This window comes from Oratosquilla oratoria, chromosome 17 (genome assembly GCF_046742065.1).
Source record: "Oratosquilla oratoria isolate Oo_2021 chromosome 17, ASM4674206v1, whole genome shotgun sequence".
Taxonomy (NCBI): Eukaryota; Metazoa; Arthropoda; class Malacostraca; order Stomatopoda; family Squillidae; genus Oratosquilla; species Oratosquilla oratoria.
This window is the reverse complement of record NC_134793.1, coordinates 2,759,716-2,769,049: the sequence shown is the minus strand read 5'-3', so window position 1 is coordinate 2,769,049 and position 9,334 is coordinate 2,759,716.

Here is a 9,334-nt window from a genome sequence, read left to right as displayed (position 1 = left end):
GTGAGGGCGTATGTATGAGAAATAAATTGACGCATCCCGAAGGGATGTTTCCCTTCTCCTTTTCTGCATGAGGGGACGGAGAGGTGGGGTCGCTGAAATTAATGAAGCGCCCTTGCTGAGGATGTGCTGTCTTGCGATATTGCTTCGCACCCAGGGTAGTAGACAGGATGCAGGGATGACCCGTCATCCAGGAGGTGCCAAGATGTAAGGGAGGGAAGAGGGTGGAGGGGAGTGGAGTATGTAGGGGATGGAATGGGTGAGATTGGTTTCTATGCCTTTTTCTTTTTGGCTGCCTCCCGTGTAAGGGGAAAAACCTTTGGTATATATATATATTATATATATATATATATATATATATATATATATATATATAATATGTGTGTGTGTGTGAGTGTGTGTGTTGTGTGTGTGTGTGTGTGTGAGTGTGTGTGAGTGTGTGTGTGTGTGTGTGTGTGTGTGTGTGTGTGTGTGTGTGTGTGTGTGTGTGTGTGTGTGTGTGTGTGTGTGTGTGTGTGTGTGTGTGTGTGTGTGTGTGTGTGTGTGTGTGTGTGTGTGTGTGTGTGTGTGTGTGTGTGTGTGTGTGTGTGTGTGTGTGTGTGTGTGTGTGTGTGTGTGTGTGTGTGTGTGTGTGTGATTTTCAAAAGTCTTTTTCGGAATCAATTCTTTAGACAAAAATTCGGTTGCAGTATGGGTTCTAATTTATCTCCTGCTTTGGACAACTTGTACAAGTAGTACTTTGAGAGTATTTTGTCACTTACTACCAAACCACCTAAGATGATTTGGTTTCGTTATGTTGATGACATTTTCTTAGCATGGAATGATAGGTGAAGTGCGTTTGAAGTATTCATGAAGTCGAAAAAAATTGTCCTATGATATTAAATTCAAAACCGAATAGGAAGTAGGTCACCAGATCCCATTCTTAGACATTTTAATTAGAAGGATTGATGGTAATTTATTTTTCACATTTTACAGGAAACCCACCTATTTAGGTAGTTACCTCCACTTATTTAGTAACCACCCCTACAAAGTCAAGAAGAGTCTTGCCGTCGGTCTTTTTCTGAGAGTTTTTAGGATTTGCAGTCCTCAATTCTTGGATCATGAGATTGACTTCATCAAAACTCAATTATAGAAGTTGACATATCCGTCCTGGTTCTTGGATCAAGCCCTTAGTGAAGCTAGAGCCAGCTATTATAAAATTTCAGCTCCCATCATACAACCCTCTTACAAAGGCATTCTAAAAATCCCTTATTGTAACTTTACCAATCCTTCTATTAATTCAATCCCCAAGGATCGTTTCACATTTGTCTATAATTACCGTAAAACTGTATATAAACAACTTGTCAATGTCCATCAAAGGTCAAGAGGAGTTTATGGATTACCCTGTCGCGATTGTGATCTAGCGTACCTCGGTCAAACCGGCAGGGACCTAAACACCAGGTTATCCGAACACAAAAGATACATTAGATGTGCCCAAGAAAGTTTGGCTATGTTCCAACATGTCAAATAAAAATGTTGAATAGGATAAGGTTAAATTAATGTTTAAGTCTAATCGTGGTCTCAGGAGGAATTTTATTGAATCCGCTTTAATTGAAGAATATCGGCACCTTAACATCTCCAAAAGACAATGGTCTCGGACATAATCTCACGTCTAGCTGTTAGTCGTTTGGTCAAGAATCTTTACCTTCATGACTCCGCTGCCCCCTTCCGACCTCGTACACCTACCCCTCTGACCTCACACCTCTACCCCTTCTGACTTCGCACCCCTCTTTCTTCTAACCTAGCCCTGAGTGACAAAATGGTGCCCGTCATGCTACCCATGTTCCTGCTCCTCTTTCATCTTAACAGTATATCAGTCTCAAACAACTCATGTATCTTGTACTTTCCTGAAGAGGGCTATAGATATTAGCCGGAATATAGACGTTAACTTTCTTAGTTTCCTTGTTAATTCCAACTGTGGGTTCCTTGTGTTTGCATATATATATATATATATATATATATATATATATATATATATATATATATATATATATATATATATGTATATATACAGTGCTGATGGCACAATCACTCCTTCATACAGTCTCCTCTTCGCATCCATTCCCAAATGTCTATTCCTCATTACACTCTTTAATCCACCAAGGCATTTACTCGCTTCTCTCAATCTACATTCTACCTCCACCTTCACTCCACCTTTTCCTGCTACACTTGCACCCAAGTATCTAAAACTATCCACTTCCTCCAGTCGCTCTCCCTTAACGTTCACTTCCAGTCTACTGCCACTTTCACCCCTTGTACATCTCATCACCTTACTTTTACCCACATTTATCTTTAGCTTTCTTCTATCACATACTATCCCATACTCTGCCACCAGCTTCCTCAATCCCTCCTCTGACCCTGCCACAAGCGCAGTGTCGTCCGCAAACAACAGCTGGCTCACCTCCCACTTTTCTCCATTTTCTTTAACCATCTCCAATCCCTGACCCACTACCCTAGCATTCACCTCTCGCACCACCCCATCCATGTATAAGTTGAACAGCCAGGGCGACATAACGCATCCTTGACGAAGTCCCACCTTTACTTCAAACCACTCACTCTCTCCATTTCTAATCCTGACACAAGCTCTACTACTCTCATAAAAACTCTTGACAGCTCCCAAAAGCTTTCCTCCTATCCCATTAATCTGCATAACCTCCCACAGTGCCTTTCTGTCTACCCTATCATAAGCCTTTTCCAGATCCATAAAAGCCCAAAAAACATCCTTCCCCTTTCCTATAGCTTTCTCACATATCTGTCTTACCACAAAGATCTGATCTACACAAACTCTACCTGTCCTAAATCCACACTGTTCACACCAATTATTCCATCTGTTCCTCTCCTAATCCTCTCAGTTAAGATCCTCCCATAAGCCTTCCCTACTACACTTAACAGGCTAATCCCTCTGAAACTACTACATTCACACTTGTCCCCTTTTCCCTTGTAAAGAGGAACTATACAGGCAGTTCTCCAGTCCTCCGGTATTCTACCCTCTCTCCAGCAAACATTAAATAACCTCACCAACCAGTCCACCATCACTGAACCTCCCTTTTTCAGACATTCTGCATGGCATCCATCCAGACCAGGTGCCTTACCTGCTTTCATCATCTTTACAACTGCCTTCACCTCATCCTTCCTTATTTCTCCTCCATTCTCCTCACTCATCACTCTCATTTTCTTCGCATTTCCCACTGCAGCTATCTTTCCTTCCCTATCCTCCTTCACATTTAGCAACTCCCTAAAATATTCTGCCTATCTTCCCCTTACTGCCATCTCTTCCATTATCATCTCTCCATCTGTACCTTTTACCTTTTCTTCCCTACTTGATTCGCCTCCTCTTCCTCTCTTAATTTCTTTCCAAAACATCTTTTTATTACTTTCAAAATTTTCTGTCATACTCCTACCCCATTTCACATCTGCTCTCCTCTTTGCCTCCTTTACCTTTTGCTTTACTTCTATTTTTCTTTTCTTTTCTTACGTGGAACATAAGAGAAGAAGAGAGAAGGAGTTTGAATGTGTTTGAGATGAGGTGTCTGAGAAGTATGGTGGGGGTTACTAGGCTGGATAGAGTGAGAAATGAGGAGGTGAGGAGGAGAACAGGGGTGAAAAAGGATTTGGGAGATAGGGTTGATGAAAGAATATTAGGATGGTTTGGACACATGGAAAGAATGAGTGAAGAAAGACTAGTAAAAGAGGTATGGAAAGCAGATGTGGAGGGAGTGAACATGAGGGGACGTCCTAGGATGAGGTGGATGGATGGGGTGAAGGGGGCTTTGGGGAAGAGGGGAATGTCTGTTGAGGAAGGAAGGGAGAGGACGGAAGACAGAGGTGAGTGGAGAATGGTTGTATATGGATGATGTTGTGATTGCATGAGGAGGAATGGGCTGGGGGGTGGGGTAGTATGTGTGAGTAAATTTTGACGCAGCCCGAAGGGATTTCTCCCCGTCCTCTCCTTATATGCAAGGGGGACGGAGAGGGGGGGTCGCCGATTAAATGAAGCGGCCTTGCTGTGGATGTGCTGTGTCTTGCGACACTGCTTCTGACCCAGGGCGGTGGGCAGGGTGCAGGGATGACCCGTCATCCAGGAGGTGCTCAGATGAGAGGGAGGGTGGGAGGGGTGTGGAGTGTATTTGGGGATGAAATGGGTGGGAGTGTTTTTATGCCTTCCCCTTTTTGGCTACCTCCCTTGGAAGGGGGAAAAAGCCTTGTTATATGTATGTATTTATGTGTATATATATATATATATATATATATATATATATATATATAATATATATACATATATATACCCTTATGTATATGTATACATGTATACAAAAATATTTTTATACACACACACCCACACACACACACACACACACACACACACACACACACACACACACACACACACACACACACACACACACATATATATATATATATATATCTATATATATATATATATGTATATATATATAAATATATATATATGCAAACATGTATATATCCCCACAATGCACATGTTGAAAATATCCAGAAATCTTTATCCTCTCTTTCGCGTGACTCCCTGCCATCTGGTCCAGAAGAAAATCATCTCGGATCGTCTCAGAGAGTCTCGTCCTGCTCCTCAAAGACCCGTTTCTCCGTGATGTCTGCGAAGGTCTGAATATCTTTTCATGACTTCGAGCTCCCACCTGGAGTCAAGTATCTTTTTTTTAGTTCGTGGTGGCATATTTTTTCCGTAATTTTTTTTATTTACTTTTTCCATTGACATGTTCATTCGTTTTACCTGTGTAGTTATCTATCTGTTTATATATATGGTTATTACTTAATTTTTGTTTATTCATTCATTCATTTATTCATTTATTTATTCCTTTATTTATTTGCTTACTTATTCTAATATATTTTCACTTGTCTCTATTTTCTCTTATTCCTTGTTTATTTCTATTCCTTTATTAATTAATTCTTAATCATGAAGTTCTTTATGTATACTTATACATCTATTGATATATACATTTATCTTTATATTCATCTTCATAATCTATATGTTTGCTATTTATTTTTTATTAATTTTGTTTCGTTTTATTTCACTTTCTGCGCGTAGATAAAACACGTCTTAAGGAAAATGTATGTTCCCTCCTTTATTAATTAATTTTTAATCAAGAAGTTCTTTATGTATATTTATACATCTATTCATATATACATTTATCTTTATATTTATCTTCATAATCTATTTGTTTGCTATTTATTTTTTATTCATTTTCTTTCGTTTTATTTCTCTCTTTGCGCGTAGATAAAACACGTCTTAAGGAAAATGTATGTTCCCTGCTCGGTCAGGGGTTTGATTCGGGGGGATGGTTGGGGGTGGGGGTGTGTGAATAGGCGATGTTGTCATTTTTCGAAAGAGCCTCTCGCCTCACCTGCTATCGACACCAGGTAACTCCACTCCATATATTTTGCACCTTGTTCGACAGTTCTCGACTTTTCCGCCTCAATATCTTTGAGCTGCGAAGGCATTTCGCTCCATATAAGATTCAAAGTTCACTTTTCTATTTAATGCATATATTTTTCTTACTATATTATATTCATATAATTACTATACAATTATTATTTCATCATATTATATTACTAATGTACTGTTGTTAGTATAAAAATTGATCAAATTAGATCAGTATTATGATATAAAATACATTCTACACATGGACAGATTATACTTTTGATCAAAATTTTCATTCCACTGGTTGATGTTTCAAGTAAATATTGAATTAGTATATACAAATACAAATGAACATGTATATATCAATACTAATGATAATCATGATATTTATAAGGAAATAGATAAAACGTTAACACCTACAACAAAGATCATAGTGATGATAATGATGGTAATAGTGATTATGATTATAATGATGATAGCAATAAAGATGATGAAAATAGTAGCGATAATGATTATGATGATGATACTGATAACAATAATAATGATGATTATGGCAATAATGATGGTGACGGTAATGATAAGTGTAATGATGATACTGACTATAACAATTATGCATACATTTCTTCCTTTCCGAATAATCTTTTCAGGCTATTACCTTGTTTCCTGTAATTTATCTTTCGGTTTGCAAACCTCCATATTTTGCAAAGCATTTTTCACAAGATACTTAATCAACATATTTTTCCCTAACCCTTGCTAAGACCTCTAAACTACCTTCTGTTATGAATGGGGTGAAGCTAACGTCTTACGAGTTGTTCTAGTGGGACATTTTACCACCGTCTTTCATCCTGAAATGTCTCGACAATGTTTGAAGTTGTGCTTCTCCTTTCTCTCCCAAAACTGCTCCTATTTACATTCTTATCTGTCGTTATTCCACACTCTGTAATCCCGTTCTCTGTTGTAAAAATTTTCCTCCCATTTTCTTTTTCTTTATATTTCTAAGACTCTCATTTGTTTTTCTATTTTTGCTTTTATCTCCTAGAGTTTATTCTAACATGGCTTTCGTGTTTATTAAACTTTTTTTTCTCGCTATTTTTTATGGTTCTTCCTTCCTTATTCATTCCTTACATGACGATACTTTAGAAAAAATTCTTTTGATTTTCTCTATATTTCTCTTGAAATACTTTTACATCTTCCATATTTTTCTACGAACGACGACTAAATCTCTAGATGCTTAAGATAATTCTTTTTATTTTCTTAAGTTAGTTTACACTTATCCTACCGTGGCCTATCCTATAGTGTGTATCTATCTACCTATCTATTTATCTGTCTATCTACCTATCTATCTTTGTCTCTGTATGTCCATCTATCTATCTATATCTATTTATCTGTCTGTCTCTGTGTCTGCCTGTCTATCTGTATAACTTCCTATCTGTCTCTGTCTTCCTGTCTATCTGTATATCTGTCTCTCTGTCTACATATGTCTGTCTGTCTGTCTACCTGTCTATCTATCTATTCATCTACCTCGGTATCTAATTAACCTAATTAACTATCCAGCCTATCACCCCACGTCAATGTCATGTACCTCAATGCTTCCAGTGCCTTCGAAAGCAAGAAATGGCGTTCCTACTCGCCTTTCGCGCTTCTTTTCTGCTCACGTACCTTCTTATCATATGTTTAGTATTTTATATTTCTTCCTGGTTATGATTATTTTCTTTTCTTGCGGCTCTATGAAGTGTTTTGTGGTCTTTGTACGTTTTCTGTTTTGCTAAATTTACTATTTGCTGCACTTTTGTGATGACCTAAACATCCTATGTTATTCTGACAGTTTCCTTACTGGGCTAGACCGACTTACGTCTGTAATAATCAGTTTATTTGAAGTAATTTAATGAATCTAATTTTTCATAGTTTATTTTTTCTCTCGTGTTACTGTATGATTTATCTAAGAATTCTGATATACCGAATTATAAGTTATTCACCACGTCGATATGAATAGACTTTAGTTTTGCTGATTTCGGACTTAATATAGTGATATCCTCCTTGTTTATTCTTTAGCACTATAGCCCCATATATCTATATGTGCCTATATATCTTTAACATGTATCCCTATATTTTTTAGCACTGTATCCCCAGATGTTCTTCTTGTATAACAATTTGCCCTTACATATGATAAAAGTAATGTTCTGATTTTCTGTTCAGATCATATCGTCACATTATTTTATTTCTGATTTTCTCCATCCTTTACATAGTTTCTCTTGACCTGGAAAGAAGCAATTTTCTACCTTCCAGACGCTTTCTTTTGTAACTTATCATGCAGCTTGGCTGGTTTTGCCTCTGGAAATCATTCTCCCTCACCTCTCGTGCTCCTACTCTTTTTTTTTCTCTCTCTCTCTCTCTTCTTCTTCTCCCTCTACTTCCTCTTCTTTCTCTTCTTCCTCGTTCTCGCCTTTGTTGGACTTTTCCTCCTCCTCCTCCTCCTACTCCTACACCCACTTTTCCTTTTCTTCTTCTTCCTCTTCCTCTTTCTTCTCTTCATCCTTCTCTCTTCTTTCCATTCTTTCTACTTCTTCTCCCAATTCACCTTACCCTTCAATACTGCCTTTTCTTTCTGTTCCTCTTCTCCCATTTTCTTCTCCACCGTTTCGTCCCCTTCTATTTCCTTCTCATCTTTCTAAATCTCCTCTTCGTCATTCTCCCCCCTCCTCCTCCCTTTTTTCTTCCTCGCTCCCTCTTCCTCCTCCCCTTCTCTTCCTCTTTTCTCCACCTCACCCACACGCCTAATTTAATTAAATATATTGCTATGTGCCCAATAATTTGGTAAGCCTGATCTTCTTCGTATTTAGGATCGCTCGTTCTTCTGCCGCAGAATGCTCAGTCCTCATTGGTATTACCTTTGCCATGGCCTTGCTGACCGGTGCTTCCTGCTTTTGCCTTGAGTTGACCTCATGTTCCTTGTAAAGCTTTTATGCGAACAAGTTCACAAGGAAAAATGTATTTTTTATCATCTCTAATGTGATAATTGAAAATGAAAGTGTGGTTTAATGTCTTAAATGACACAGTTCTTAATAATTTATTGGCCAGATTGAAGTCTGGGGGTAGTTGGACTTTATGTCTTGAGCATTTCAGGGTGTTATACAAGGTATATTCTGTACTCATTATCTTTGTATTTTTCTGTCGCGTGAAAAAGTTGATAAAAATGCAAGTCTCTTGTGTCAGACGAGAAAATAGGTTATTTTTTTAAGAGAATGAACACTTTTTTTTTTAAGAAACTCTTAATGTACTCGTGCGCGTACGAATGTGTGGATATGTATGTATATGTAAATATGTATGTGAGTGCATTTGCATGTAATTGTATGTATGCACCTGTGTGTATTTGCATGTATTTATATGTATGTGCATATGTATGTATATCCATGTATTTGTATGTATGTACCTGCGTGTATTTGCATTTATTTGTATGTATGTGCCTGTATGTGCATATATGTGTAAGATTTAGTGAAGAGCACGGAAATCTCATATCCCTACACCATTGACTGAAGTTTCGGAGCAGCCTGAAGTGAAGTTCACTGTACAGTCACCGACCAAAGTAAATACTTCAGGCTCGCCTTAGCCAGCGCTATATCGGGGTTGTACGGCGTCCGAATGTAACGGTCAGCTGTAGTAAAAATGTCGGTTAGTGTAATTGTTCACGAAAGATTGCTTGTGATAGAAACAAATGCGTACCAACTTAATTAAATGCCTCCTTGCACTATTTCCTGTTTTGTTTGGCTTTTAAAAATGGACAAAATACGGTGGTGTCGTAGTTATCTGCCATACATTACTCAGCCATGTTTGGACAAGAAACCCCGATATAGCGCCTGTGGAGCTGACTTTGGTCGGTAACTA